The sequence below is a fragment of the Pristis pectinata genome, chromosome 38, assembly GCF_009764475.1.
Source record: "Pristis pectinata isolate sPriPec2 chromosome 38, sPriPec2.1.pri, whole genome shotgun sequence".
Taxonomy (NCBI): Eukaryota; Metazoa; Chordata; class Chondrichthyes; order Rhinopristiformes; family Pristidae; genus Pristis; species Pristis pectinata.
In genome coordinates, this window is record NC_067441.1 from 12,444,099 (window position 1) to 12,459,522 (window position 15,424).

The window sequence follows — 15,424 nt, forward strand, 5'->3', positions numbered from 1 at the left end:
GGATACTCGGTCAGAGAGAAACAGGTTGTGCAATAACCGTCCTTAGTTAGAGTCACTGAACAAACAAGGGGCAATGTTCCGCTCCAGTGCGACCGAGACTCCAATTGCTCGAATCTGCAGCTGTACCGACAAGCTCATTCATTCACATTCCACAATTAAAATACCCCCAGAGGGAGTGACATCAAGGCTTGCTTTGCAATCCCTGCAGGTAACATCCTTGCAGGGCGACCTGAGCTTCTTGGTGCCTCACAGTCATTCAGTGACACGTCACTTCTCCGTTCTATTATTGGATCTGTTTCACACTGTGGGGATCTCCGGCGATGAGCTGACTAACGTTGCTGTTGTTGTTCTTGGTTTCACCTTACTCGTGATTACTCGTCTTTAACAGTGACCTTTATGATTCTTACCTAACCTGAAGTCTGCGGGTCTCAGTCCAATATTATAGCTTGTGATCCATTCCTGATCGCGGTCAAATTTCAACAGAACCGATGGTGCCAGCACTCGGACAAGAACGGTGACGTCCCTACTCTAATATTACTGGTGACATCATTCTGCGGTTGCTAGTGGAGATTCCACTGTAACACGTAACGTGGTCACTGCAAAATATCATATGAAACCCCTTTCCAGCAGTTACAGAATATGTTCACATTTAAACAGTTGGAGTCACCTGTAGTTATGCGACTGATAATCAGAGTAAAACACAAATGATCGGGCAGCACCTTTATTTCTTTTTCAATATTTTTGTTAATTTCAAATAAAAATTACAAAGTGCATGAAACAAATGGAAACAATTTACAAAATAGATTGCATTGAATCACACTAGAAATCACAATGCTTCATATTGATAATGATTCATATTGATAAAGAAAAAAGATAAAAATTAATATTGACAAGTTGGAATAATTTTATTATAAAAAAATCTAACACCACTACCAGAACGGAGGCTGTTTAGTAATATCCTAAAGACATAGTACTTTTAGCCAATATCTGTACTTTAAACATCAAATCAGTGGTTTAGAAAGTAGTTAAAATAACGTCCCTATAATATTTTGAAGTTCAGAATAGACCCAGAAATAGAGCAACGGATCTTATCTAAATTTAGATATGACATAGCATCCCGTAACCATTGAGCAATAGTGGGGGGAGTAGTTTCCTTCCGTTTAAGCAATACAGCCCTCATGGCTAATAGAGAAATGAAGGCCAATATGTGCATGTCGGAAGTCTCCAAAATTGTACCTTTTCTCCAACAATCCCGAATAATACCGTGAAAGGATTTGGTTTAAAATTTATTTTAAAAAGTACGGAAAAAGTTTGAAATACCTCTATCCAGTATTTTCCCAGACTCAGACATGAGCAAAACATAGGAAGCCTCTCCATTATTGCATTTGTCACAATAAGGAGATATATCCGAATAAAAACGCGATTACTTGTCTTTGGACAAGTGAACTCTCTGGACTACTTTGAATTGAAGGAAGGAGTGACGTGCACATAGTGATGAAGTATTAACTAGTTAAACATTTGATTCCAAGTTTCCTCAGAAATTGAATTCTGCAGATCACGTTCCCAAGCGTTTTTAATTTTGTCTAAGGAGACCTTATTTGTTCCTGATAACCTACCATAAATCTTAGATATTGAAGCATTATTATAAAAGGTTTCAAATTAAAACATACGTCTATAAGTTCTCATCAGGACTTATTGGGAGGGTATGTACTTGATATCGGAGAAAATTTCTAATTTGCATATATCGAAAAAAGTGAGTTTTTGACAAATTATATTCAGTTGACAATTGTTCAAACGTTAAGAAATTTCGTCCAACAAACAGATCCTGAAAACAATTAATACCCAGTCTATCCCATTCTTTATAAACTCTGTCAGTCATAGAACATTTAAAGAGAAAATGAGCAAAAATGGGACCAGACAAAGAACATCTCAATAAACCAATTTTTTTTCTAAATTGTAACCAAATCCTCAAAGCATGTTTAACTACCAAATTATCAGTTAATTTATTTAATGATGAAGGAAGTGAAGAGCCAAGCAAAGAAATAACAGGTTATTTTTAAAAGAATTAGCTTCCAAAGAAACCCATACTGGACAAGCCTCATGATTAATATAATGTAACGAAAACATAAGATTTCGTATATTGACTACTCAGTAATAAAATCTAAAGTTGGGTAAAGCAAAGCCTCCATTGTTTTTAGCTTCCTGAAAATGAACTTTATTTAATCTAGGATGTTTATTTTGCCACATGTAAGAAGATATAATTAAGTCAAGAGAATTTAAAAAATACTTGGGAATAAAAACAAGTAAAGCCTGAACAACATACATACATTTAAGTAAAATATTTATTTTAATAGAATTACTGCGGCCAATCAGCGATATAGAGAAGGGTGACCAATTTGGTAAGATCCTATTCACATCATTCAGTAAAGCAAGGAAGTTCTCTTGAAATAAATGTTTATAATTTTTAGTAATAGTTACACCCAAACAGGAAAAATGATTTACACAATTTTAAAAGGAAGGCTAATATAGAATGGCATCAGATTGTTCAAAGGGAAAAGTTCGCCCTTGTGTAAAATCAGTTTATATCCTGAAAATTGGCTAAAACCGCAGAGTGAAGAAACCAGAGAAGGTAACGAGGTCTCAACATTAGAAATAAAGAACAGTAAATCATCAACATACAGCGAAACCTTGTGGGTAGCACCTCTCCTGAAGATACAGGCAATCTCTGTAGATTCTCGAAAAGGAACAGCTAAAGGTTCTAGGACCAGGTAAAATATCTAAGGGCTCAAAGGGCATCCCTGTCTAGTTCCACGTTAAAGTTTAAAAGGTTCAGAAAGTTGAAAGTTAGTAAGAACACGAGCAGAATGAGATAAATGAGGTAATTTAATCCATTGAATAAAATTGGGCTCAAAGTTACATTCCTCTAAGGTTTTAAATAGATAACTACATTCGACCGGGTCAAAGGCCTTCTCGGCATCTGGAGAAATCACACATTCCGATATTTCCTTAGATTGAGAATAAATAATATTCAATAAACGACGAATATTACAATGGGAGTAACTTTTTTTGATAAACCTCGTCTGACCATTGGATATAATTGACGGTAAAATATTTTCCAATCTACGAGCCAAAACTTTAGATAAAATTTTAACATCAGTCATTCCGTAGAGATAATGGTCTGTTATGAAGAACATTCAGTTGGGATTTTATTCTTCTTAAGAATAAGTGAAATGGAAGCTTCATAAAAGGTTTGTGGTAACCTTCCCAATTTAAAAGAATCCGAAATAAAACAGAACTTAAATACGGTATAAGCAGTGAGGAGGAAGCCTTATAGAATTCTCCCGGAAATCCATCCGGACCCGGAGGCTTCCCAGAGTGCATTGACCGTATAACCTCGGCGATTTCCTCATGAGTAATAAATTTATACAGTTGTTTTCGGTTATCAGCAGAGAGTGCAGGGATGTTTAATTGGGCGAAAAAGTTGTTCGTTACAGTATCATCTTTAAGAGAATCAGAACTATAATATTTGGAATAGAATTCTCTAAACGTATCATTTGTTTCTAAATGTCTGTTGTCCTTTCTCCATTGGCTTTGCGAACTTATTTAGTTTGTCTTCCAGCTATAGAGGGTTTTAATTGATCAGCCAATAATTTACCTGCTTTAGCTCCATAGATATAAAATTGAATTTTATCTTTAAAAAGTTGATTCTCAATTAAAAGGAGATCGTATTTGATTTTGATTTCAACTCGCCTTTTATATAAAGTGGGATCTAGATCCAAGGCATATCTTTGGTCTAGAGGTTTCAATTGATTGGCTAAATCAATCCTCTCTGTGTTAGCTTTTTTTATTACTGATTTCCGCGTAAGAAATAATTTGTCCTCTAATAAAGGCTTTAAAAGCATCCCATATAATAAGACTAGACGTCTTTCCCGGGGTATTCTCTTTAAAAAAGAAACTGATTTGTTTCTCCAAAAAGTTTCAAAAGTCTTTATCAGATAGCAAAATAACATTAAAACGTCAGGATCTGTTTATTTGAGAGAGTCCGGGGAGAATTAAAGGTAAAAACACAGAAGCATGATCTGAAAAAAAACAATCTCTTTATATTCACAGGATCAGATTGATGAAATCATTTGACTGTCAAAAAAAATCACTCCTGGAGTTTGTGTGATGAACATGAGAAAGAAATGAATATTCCCCGTCTTCTAGATGTAAAAAACGCCAGACATCAGTAACAACAGTTTTCATTTGAAATGATTGAAGAAATAAAGCTGATTTATTAAGAGCCGCTGGTTTAGTAGATGATCTATCTAACCAATAATCTAACCAACAATTAAAATATCCTCTAGAACCAAACAGTAAAGATTCAAATCTGGCAAAAGTGCAAAAAATCTTTCAAAAAATCCTGGATAGTTCGTATTAGGAGCATAAATATTGGCAAATACCACTAGTCTGTTACCTAACTTCACTGATACTATAACAAAACGACCGTTAATGTCAATTATTACCTTATGTTGAACAAATGAAACGGTATTATCTATTAAGATTGAAACCTCCACCTAGATTTAGCTCGGAAAGAGGACTGATATTGCATCCCTCTCCATCGGCTTTAAAAGCGTAAAGTATCACAACTGCGACTGTGAGTTTCTTGTAAAAAAATCATTGAAGATTTCAGCTTTGTAATGTAAGCAAAAATCGTGATTCGCTTTACAGTATGGTTTAGTCCCTTAACATTAAGACATTAAATTAATCACTCGATCCATTTTAATATTGTTCAAATGTGGATAATAAAGAATATACAAGCCATATTAGAATGTAGATTTAAATAAAACACTGAGCTTTCCAATAAGGTAACTAAGCAACCGACTTGGCTAAAAGCCCAAAACAGCTTCCGAGGAAAGAACCCAATCCCCTCCTCCCCACCCATAGAGAGAAAGCAGCCGACCAATAGGAAGCCGGCATCTCTATCTAAAGACCGTATAACCCAAATAATCCTGTTGCCAATTTCTCAAGGTTGGTAAATTTCAACCCAGTCAAAGCAGTAACTTGACAAAAAACAGGGTTTCAAAATAATGGAATAACAAGTATACTTGTTAGTTTATTAGTAAAAAAAACCTCAAAAGAATATACGTAAAATAACGTGTCAAAAAAAGATCAAAAATCAAAGTACATAAACGTTCAAAGTATTAGTATCGGATGATGTAAATGTAAAGGGGCGGAACGCAATGTGATGCAGAATTTTACAACCACTTTGTAATTGGTTGAGAATGCCGACGGTCATACTCTAATAGTTCATTAATATTTTGCGATATGTGCAATGAACATGTCTAAAACCATTGGTGTAGTAATGTTAGCTGTTCAACAGCCGGATTAAATTTAGTCTGTTCTCACGGTTTGTCGTGAGGCAGAACAGAATCGCTACGTAACAGGACAATATTTGGGTCACCTTCATATAAGAATGAGATTTTCCAATGATGCAGAGGTCTATATCTTTGTGCTGATATTGTGAATCTTTCCAAGGGCAATAAGCAGTAAAGCTACCTTTGCATTCGCAGGAGCCCAGGAAGTCTGTTTTGCTTGGCAATATGTTTCCCTCTTGGAACAGTTAAGTGGAATTCCATATTGAACCGTTATCATCAGTGGTATTAACGGCTTTTGTCGATCTCTTGCATTTGCCGTCTCCAAGGGCCTCCACCAGCAGTAGTTCTGTGGAAATTGTACTTACTTTCTTGGTTAAGTGTTTTCTCCTTGTGTCTAATTGTTTAGCGAAAAAAATTCGTCAACATATTGGCTGGATCAGAATCATGTAGCAATCCGACGTCTTGTAACAACGTCGATAATTATTCATCCCTCTCTGCATACAGCTAAAACAAGGAGAGGCTAGGAAGCGAGGCCAAGTAACCAAATTATGGGTTAATTAGATCCAATGAAGAGGAAGCCTGAGGACTGGGGACGTTTGAAACCCAGCGCAGAAGGACAGAAGAATTAGTTGAGAAGGTGCGGTGAAATAATTTCAGGGTGTATTAAAACGACTGACTTCTCAAGATATTCCAATTTATGAGCTCAGTGAAGGTAGATGTAAACGTCTAAAATCAGAAGTATGGGGAGTTACGTTCGATTTTATCGAAACGGAGTCCAATAATAAAATACTTTTGAACTGTTTTCACAAAGGAGAACACAATGAACCTGCCAAAAATGTTAAGGAACAAAGAGTCTAGGGATAGGGAGATAGAGAAGGAAATCATGGATCTAATCACATCAGATATCCCCTCCACAAACTCCAATATGATAGTGCCCCAACTCCATACTCTTGTCTTCTACATCTCACCAGAGATCCACAAATGGGACAGTCTTGATAGGCCTATTAATTCGGCTTACTCTTGTCCCATTGGATTTATACCTCGATTCCATCTTGTCTCCCTTGTCCAGTCCCTTCCCACCTACATCGGGAACACGTCGGATGTTCTCCATCATTTAAATAACTTCCGACTCCCGGTACCTCACAGCCTCGTCCTCACCATGGGCATCCAAGGATTATTTGCTTTATCCGTTTCCTGGATGTGCGCATCGCTTGCAAAGCGAGCATTTATTTCTATCGCTAATCACCGTTGAAAAACTGGTGGGGGACTTCCTTCTGAGCTCATTGCACTGTGTCTGGTGAATGAATAATCACGGTGCTGCTGATTAGGGAGAATCGAGGTTGCATCTCGGCGACGATGAAGAACGGGTGATGCATTTCCGAGTGGTGTACAGTTTGGACTCGAACCTGCAGGTGGCGATGTTTCCATAACGTTTCCTCCCTTGCCTTTCTCGATTGGACAACTCTCGGATTTGGGTGGTGTTATTGGATTAACCTGGTCGAGTAACGGACGTACATGTTATCAGTGTACATGCCGCATTGTCTGTGCGCTAGTTGTGGAGGGAATGACTGTTTCCGGCAGTGGGCACAGTGGCAATGAATGGAACTGCTTTGTCCTGGACGATGTCGAGCTTCTCGAATGTGGTTGAAGCTGGGCAGATCCATTAGAATGAAGGTTACTCGATCATACTCCTGACCTGTGCAAAGGATTACGTTTCATTTGGCGATCCACTCACCACCGCATGCATAACGTTCGACCTGCTCTTACAGGAAAGCGATCCATGTTGCTTAAATGATAGGTGGATGGTGACACGCTTATGTTGATGAGAGGGAACTCACCGATGACAATGTTAGTGATAACCAATGGGATTCTCTGGTGTTGGAGTTGGATATTGCCCTACATTTCTTTTGCGTGCATTTAACAAACCAGATATTAAATTGAATGAATAAAAATGTGGCTCTCCGGAAGACAGTATAATTTGAGTAAAGTAGCGACAGCACCGTGAACAGAATTATAAAGAAAGAGGAAAATCGAAGACTGGGAAAATTCGCTCTCAATATTGCAACAAGAAATGCAGCGGCACGTCGGCTTCGGCAGAGCAGACTGGGCGAAGTCGAGTGAGGCGGCCTGCATTAAATTAAATATTCAAAGGAGATTTGCGACTGGAATGACCAGCGGAATAAGGGCAGAGTGGAGTGAAGAGCGGAATGGCCTAATGCTGGCTTTGTTAATCAACAAACAAAATAAGGATACGTTTTGTTGTTTCCAGAAAATGAACTGACAGCATAACAGACAGAGCGGATAAATTCCAGAAGTATTGTCTATTTGAGGTTCCAGAAACAGGGAACAGTGAATATTCGTGAACTCTGATATTTCTGACAATATATCAGAAATCCTGGGAATCGTGCAGGACAACGGATCCTGTAATGTTGTTCAGGTTTAATGAACCACGCTGTACCATCGTGCCAGTGGTACGTATCGTTAGGTTGACAGCGAACATTTCGACTTTAGGCACAGGCTGTGCCAGTGACACCTGGAAATGGGCAGATTATCACTGCCCTGTGGTACTTTAGGTATAATTTTAATGTCCACGGCAATTGGTGAAGCAGTGTCTTTGACGTCGGTCATTGCGAATGTAGCATCAGTTGCTCCAAGTATCGTTGGCACAGTATCAAGACCCTAATACATTGCGGGTAGAGTCTCAATGACCCCGGGTATCTTGAGGTCAAAGTCAGCGCATCGACTACTGGAAGTAGAAGGACACAGCTAGAGCTGGTGGGTCGAGGTTAACGTCACTGGGCATTATGGGTACCGTTCACTGTTCAAATCTATTGCAGTGAAGCATCAAAGACATCGGCACTATTGCGAAGTTTCAGCTTGCTCGGGGTTTGAGAGCGCAGGTTCAACATCCTCGGGGTTCGTAGGTGCAATAAGATAGATAAACTATCTTTATTTATCACATGTACATCGAAACACAAAGTGAAATGCATCTTTCTGCGTAGTGTTTTGGGGGCAGCCCGCAAGTGTCGCTACGCTTCCCGCGCCAACATAGCACGCCCACAACTTCCTAACTTGGACGAGGAATGTGTGAGGAAACTGGAGCACCCCGAGAAAACCCAAGCAGATACGGGGGGAACGCACAACCTCCTTACAGACAGCGGCCGAGTTGAACCCGGGTCGCTGGCGCTGTAACGCGTTATGCTAACCGCAACACTACCGTGCCAACAAGGTCCCAAACCACCTAGGGGCGGCTTTATTAATCATGTGAAGCACTGAGGTGACCGGATATTTCACCGCGGTATTCACCTGCTCCTTGAACTTTGACTGAGTCGCCGCGTAAATAATGGTGTTCGTACAACAGCTAATATTACTTAGCATAAATCCGATCTCGTGAAAGATCAGTTAAGAATCGTTCCACTCCTCCAGTTCCTGTGATCTGATAATAGACGAATTCCACAACAAAATTCAGCCACAGGATTATGAGGCTGCCGGAAAGAGTAAAGAGTAGAACGATAGACTTCCTCCTGCTCTCCATTTACGGGTCACTGTGGTTCTCTCCCTTTCCCTGACCCTTCAAACGTTTACGAACCTGACTGGCCACTAAAATGTGCCTGACTGTCAGAGCGTTAAGCGGCAAAATTACTGCGAAAGGGAGCAACGGGTTTCAAACCGCATTGAGCCAGTCAAATCCCACCCACACGGGTTCAGTGTAATAATTTGCTTTCGTCACACAAAACCACCGGACATTGTTGACAACCTCTCTGTGCTCACGGGAGAAGTAAACTGGAACGTTTTTCAGACACAGCAGAATGCCAGTTGTTGCCAGAACCGTAGTTGCAATATTTCCCGTGCAATATTTTATTTTCGGCTTCTGGGACAAAATACCGGTGAATCGATCACAGGTGAACGTGACAGTGAACTAGACAGAACAGTCTAGAGCTGCATACGTCAATGCAAAGTTGGCACAGCAAACAGTGGTGGTGTCCAGGAAACACACTGCAAAATAATGATCATTGATCTTAACGAAAAAATAATTCTGTGGTGATAAGCAGTAGATCCGCCGCCGCCATGGCCAACAGGTAGCGGGTGGTGCAGGTGGAGAGGCCGCACTTTCCCCGGGACAGGATCACAATCGCCAGTAAATTGACTGGAAAAAGAGAAGAGACATTGAGGATTATTCTACGAATATTTCTTCGAGATTGAGCACCGAATGAATTCGTAAACCAAAATAAAGAGAATATTGGAATCGAATCATGTGCAGCAATCTCAGAAATCCCAAGTTCCGAATCTGTGATTTTCTGAAAAGAAATACAGAGACGAGCAAGTTTGAGTTTATCGCCGGGAATGAAGATGGACCCCATCACACGTAGGAGCAGGTTTGTCCTTTCAATATTTCAACCCAGCAACATGAGTAGGTTTTTCTTTTATCGTTATGTTTACTGATCATTTATCAAGAAAATTACTGACCGATCGCAGCGCAAATTACCAGCTTACGCCTCATAAACCTTCATTCTCTTAAATTACAGAAATCTGATGATCTCTATTTTGGAAAACCACAGCAACTTGCCCCACGAACGCTTCCATCTACAGAATTCCAAAAGATTCGTCACATTCCACGACTCATCTCAGTCCTTAATGGTTCACAGTTAATCACATTATTGGTGTCCATTGTCCCAGCCTCCTAAATCAGTGGAAATATCATCCATGCCTCCAGCTATATTTCAATGAGATCTGCTCCCACTCTGATCTTTGGATAATTCAGTCCCAGTCTGTTGAATCTTTCGTCATGTGACAAACGGCCCAAACCTCGAACCAGTTCCCTGAGTCTTTGCGGCATCTCCCTCTGTGGCAGCTACCTTGTTTCTTCGGTAAGGAGACCGAATCCGCACACAATTTCCAGCTGCGATCTCAGCAAGGCCATTGACGATAATACTTCTATATTCCTGTCTTCAAATCGTCTCCTAATAGAAGCTAATCTACTTCTACGTATTGGCTTTCGATGGTTTGGTTAACTGTACACGCGCGTCCTTATGCATAACAGCAAGAGCCAATCTCTCACAATTTTACAAATTTTCTGTTCTGTTTTCTCTTGCGTGCATGAAAATGAATAAATCACAACTTTCCACGTTATATTCTGTCTGAAATGCTGTCGTCCTTTCAAGCAGTTTGTAAATATTCCCTTCAAACATTTTCGTATCTTTCTGTTTTTCTCTGTGCTCTCAGCCCCACTTCGTCAGCAGACTAGGACATATGGTATGTGGTCCCATTTACCAAATCTGTCGCATAGATTGTGAATACCTCTGTCCTACTAACCGATTCTCACAGTTTCATTCTAATCACATGCCAGCCGAAGAAAGATACAAAATTACAACATTTTGCTTGTTGTCCGATTCTTAATTCATGCCCGTATTTTAATCCCAGTTCCATAGGATCCAAACTTTGTTGACTCATCTTCTGCTTAGGACCTTAAATGGACTCTTCTGAAAATCCAAAATACGCCACACCAGCTTGTTCCCCGTTTTCTTTTGTCTTAACTGGATCCTAAATGATCTCAGAAGATGTGTCTTTGGCTGACTGGTTTTGCGGATTTGGCTACTACTGGCAAGGGTACCAAGGCCGCTACAAACTCAGCATATGAAGGGGGCGGGGTGTTGAAGCTGATCGGGTAAAATCGGTGGGGGGTGGAGGGGTGGAACTTTGAGGATACGTTGCAAACAAGGAGATCTGACCAATGAGTGAATGGGAACACATGGGTGTGTGAGTACGTTAACTTCTGTCGATATCAATCAACCATTTGTAATATCAGTTCAGCTTGTTGGTCGTTCTTCCCCTCATCATCTTCTTTGTAATTTCCTCTGGAGAGGAGGACATGCCCGGCTTTCCTGCGAGAAGTCCTGCTATGATTTTCGCAACTTAATCGTTTCGTTGTCCATGTTCCTTTGTCTATGTGGTCAGTCTCTGACTGTTCCCATTCACTCATTGACCAGATAATCTTGTTTTACAGTTTATCGCCATAGTTACCCCGGTTTTACTCTTTCAGAGACCTCCCCCTCCAACGCTCTTGCTGCAGCTGAACAAGTCTCTTTATTTTCTTCCCGGTTCTGACGATGGGTCAGAAGCTTCAGTTATGTTTCTCTTCTCACAGATGCGGCCAGCGCTGTTGAGTATTTCCTACATGTTCTGCTTTAATGTGGGTTATTAATCATGGCTGAATACTATTCTACCATGGCTGGTTCAGAATAGACATTCCAAAATATCATTATTCATTATTACCCTAATATGCCAGAGTCCCATTCCGTTATGAGGCGTCAGGAACACGTGTCACTCTCCAGTAATAATTCGCAACAAATGAAATTCTCCAATGTGAAATCCGCCCAGTAATACATTCCCAGACAGCTATCCGTCCTTAGCTGAAGTACTGAAGATAATATCGACGTATTGTGCTCTCTTGAGTTAAAAACAAAGCTTTAGCATTGGTTGACTGAATGTAATCAAAGTGATTAAGATATTTTAATTGAATCGCTGTTACGATATGATCGTTGTACAACGGTCTCCACAGCGACAGCGTCTGTATTTATCATAATCAGAGGAAAGCCAACTTGCAAAATCATAGAAAAAGGAGAAGCTCATTCGGCCTTGTTGTCAAAATCAACATTTTAGTATCCTTATTAATTTCTTGCTGCAGCTGCACGTTTGAATTCAGAATATACGAGGACATCAAGATTCACTTAATGCCAATGTTTCCCAGTCCATTCCCATTTATCTAATTATCTACCTTCACAATAATTGTTGCAATAACCTGACAGTTATTTACTTTCTTGCGCTCCTTTTCAGTGACTGGTCGGGTCTGTTAGGGGCTGAGGGGTCAGAGCAAGGTGTGCGAATGTGTATAAGGTATAAGGAAAGGTTAGGAAAGTAAAAGATTGTGAAACCTGAAAAGAGAATTTAAGGGTACATCACTATGGCTGTAATAGACTGCTTGAAATAGCTGTGCTTCGTTTTGTATTGCCTTGCTTCAGAGATTTTGCTTTCTTCAGCTAGTTTTCTTAAGCCTTGAGATATGATTATACAGTAAAATCAGTTCTTGTCTCAGCAAGTCTGCACAATTGACTCTTGCTCCACTAAACTGACCCTGAGCCCACTATGAGAAACCTTATGTATACAAAGATAATTGGTGGAACAAGATGGTCTGAAATGATTAAGAAATTATAGCTTTAGTAACTTCTTTTCAAGTAAATTCCTTTGTCTGTAACCAATCACGATGCAGAAAATAAGCGCCATGCTCCCTGACAAATACGTGATCATTCCCTGTATGGTAATTGTTTCCACCTCTGAAAAAGTGTAAGAATGTATGTAGATCAATGTATCTCAGAGACCACCGGGTCCGGGACGTAGGTGCCTGGCTTGGTGCTCTCTCCTTGGACCAAGTAATAAAGAGATTGAACGAGAACAGTGGTCTTTTCAGTCTTTTCTCCGACCGAATTCGACAGTTGAATATGCATTCTGTGTACCTGGCACGGAATTGTAGATGAGCTGTTGTGTTGGCACCTGAGCGGAGCTGAACCACACAAGCCTGATTCGTGGACATAAATCTGCCTCCTGCACCGATCTGCCAAATGATCACCTTACACAAGGAGGAGGCGTCTTACCGGAGGGTTACTTCACAGTCCCTTCCCATGTGGGTCAACAGAAAGGCAGCAAGCGCTCGGAGTTCACACACAGAACATTTCTGCTCCAGCCACCTGATCCGGACTCTGAGGAACTCGGTGCAAGACGATGAAGGCGCTGCTGATAATGATCGGAATCCTGCTGGTGACGGCACACGTCACTGTCCAACAGCGGCGGCCACCTGGTACGCGTCTGTATGGTTCTCTGATTTCTGCGTGGCTTATAGATTGATTCATAAACTGAGCACTGCTGTAAGATAACTTAAGTCAGGATGTTTTGATGTTACGAGAAAGAGGAGCGTCCTGCCCTCTGTGAGGTTACCATCCTGGAGGAGGCCTTTCTCCCCATGGCCGGGTCTCTACAGTGTGGCCCCGCTGCTCCAATTCCGCTGTTGTATCCTGGAGAACTGATTTCCATTGGCCACCATTGGAATAGAACCCATTAACATAGAGCCTGGTAACCTGGGTGTGCCTGAGATTGAAGGAGACGGGGTGCGGTGGTGGGTGCAGGTACAGTTGCTCGAGAGAGAGAGAAGTCGGAGGAGGATGCAGGCAGAAAAGGAGACAGGGAGAGCGCGGAGGGATAGGATGACCTACTGGGAGTGGGAGTGGGAGGGGCAGGGACGGGAATAGCAGAAATGCTATTCGATCTCACCCACTGGCGACCCCTCCCCGGGTTTCCATCCGTCTGTCCCCCTCTCTCACACACCCCGCTACCGACTACACCCCGTGCTTCCTTGTCGAAACGCTTCCTCACTTCCAAAGCTTCATCCGTTTTCTCCTTTTCTTTGCACAGTGTCAAATACCCTCACACACTCGTTCCTTCTCATCCCAGGTGTTTCTCCCTCCCATTGATTTTGTTATTCCCACAGCGCCTTCCCCTCTCCCCGCACATTCTCTTCCCACCCGCTCCCGATTTCCTCTCGCAATTAGACGCTGAAATTGTTCAATCTTACTCTACCTACCCCTTCACTTCCCTCCTGTCTCAGTCTCACTCCTGCCAACAGACAAACTTCCCCTTCCCCCTCCCGCAACCCTGATTTCCCTCTTCCCACTCTCACACTTTCTCTCCCCAGTCCCAGCTGCTCCTACTTCCCCGCACTCATTCCACCCTCCCCACCATTGCCCCAGATCGCTCACCCACGATCACCCCCAACACTATTTCCTTACTCACCGTCGCTTGTAGGATTCTTCTTATCCCCCTCTGCCTCTGCCCCTGCGCCCACTCTCTCCAAACCTCCTCACCATTGATGTTTTATTCATTCTCGAAATTTAACAATACCCCGCCCACTCTCTGCTCCTTCCCACTCCGCCGTATTTTCTTTATCAGCTCTCAACACACCTCTCTCCTGTGCCGCCCTTCACCTCTGAAATTCCCCTCCCTCTCTGTCCACTGCCTGTCTCTTTCTCACTATTCTGTGCCCTTCTCTCTCTGTACAAATACACAGGTCCTTTTGGACATCAACATTTCCCTATCACCGCTTATCTCCGGAACTCTTCAATCTCACCTCACCTGCACCGTGCTCCATCTGCCATGTTGTTACCCACGGAGTACTTTGTCTCTGTCCGCCAGAAGCTCATCATTCCACTCACTCAGATTCCCACTGTGTTCCGTGTCCCTGGTGTCAAATCTCTGGGAAGGGGGCTACTTTCTGTGGCATATCCTTGTACCTGCCTTTTCGACCACAAGGAGCCCCTCGATCTCGGGGTAGGGAAACGGCCATGAAGCTCAGAATTGTTTCGGATCGTCTCTGGTCCATAGTCAGTCCCAGTAACATTGGCCGACCCTGATTTATGTTTTGACCCTGAATCCCGCTCTGTGCCTCACGATCAATTGATACGTTTTTGTTCTGGTATTTCGTGCAGTCGGTTGGATTCACCCTACCGCGGTTAAATCTGACAACTCGGAGTTTGGGGTGCAACCACAAGGTCAGGGGCGGATTCGTCGAGCTGTCCGGTCCGCTGTTGCAGAAGGAAACAATGAACGATTCAGTGACATATTCCCTCCAGTTCGAGCTGGCCAACGTATCCGTAAATTATTTCTTCGTACAGGGCCATAAGCTCTGTGTGATTGGTAAGCTCTTGTAACCACCAACCCCTGTATTACCGCAGTCTGAATCATGGGCTGCCCTCAGAAATAAACACACTGCAGTTACCGCCGCGTCACATCTGTGTCTTGATTTTCTCTTGGATCTATGAGCTCGGGGACAAGGCGCTTGGGGTTGGAACATCGCAGGTGATAATTCCACGGTGAAACCAAACATCCTTCAACAAAACAACTCACAGTTCCGACACGCACACAACAAACGGTTTATTGGGGGTCGAGGGAGAGGGAGAGACTCAGCAAGGGAAAGATTCAGACACTGGCTGAAGGCACGGGAAAGGTTAAGGAAAGGAATA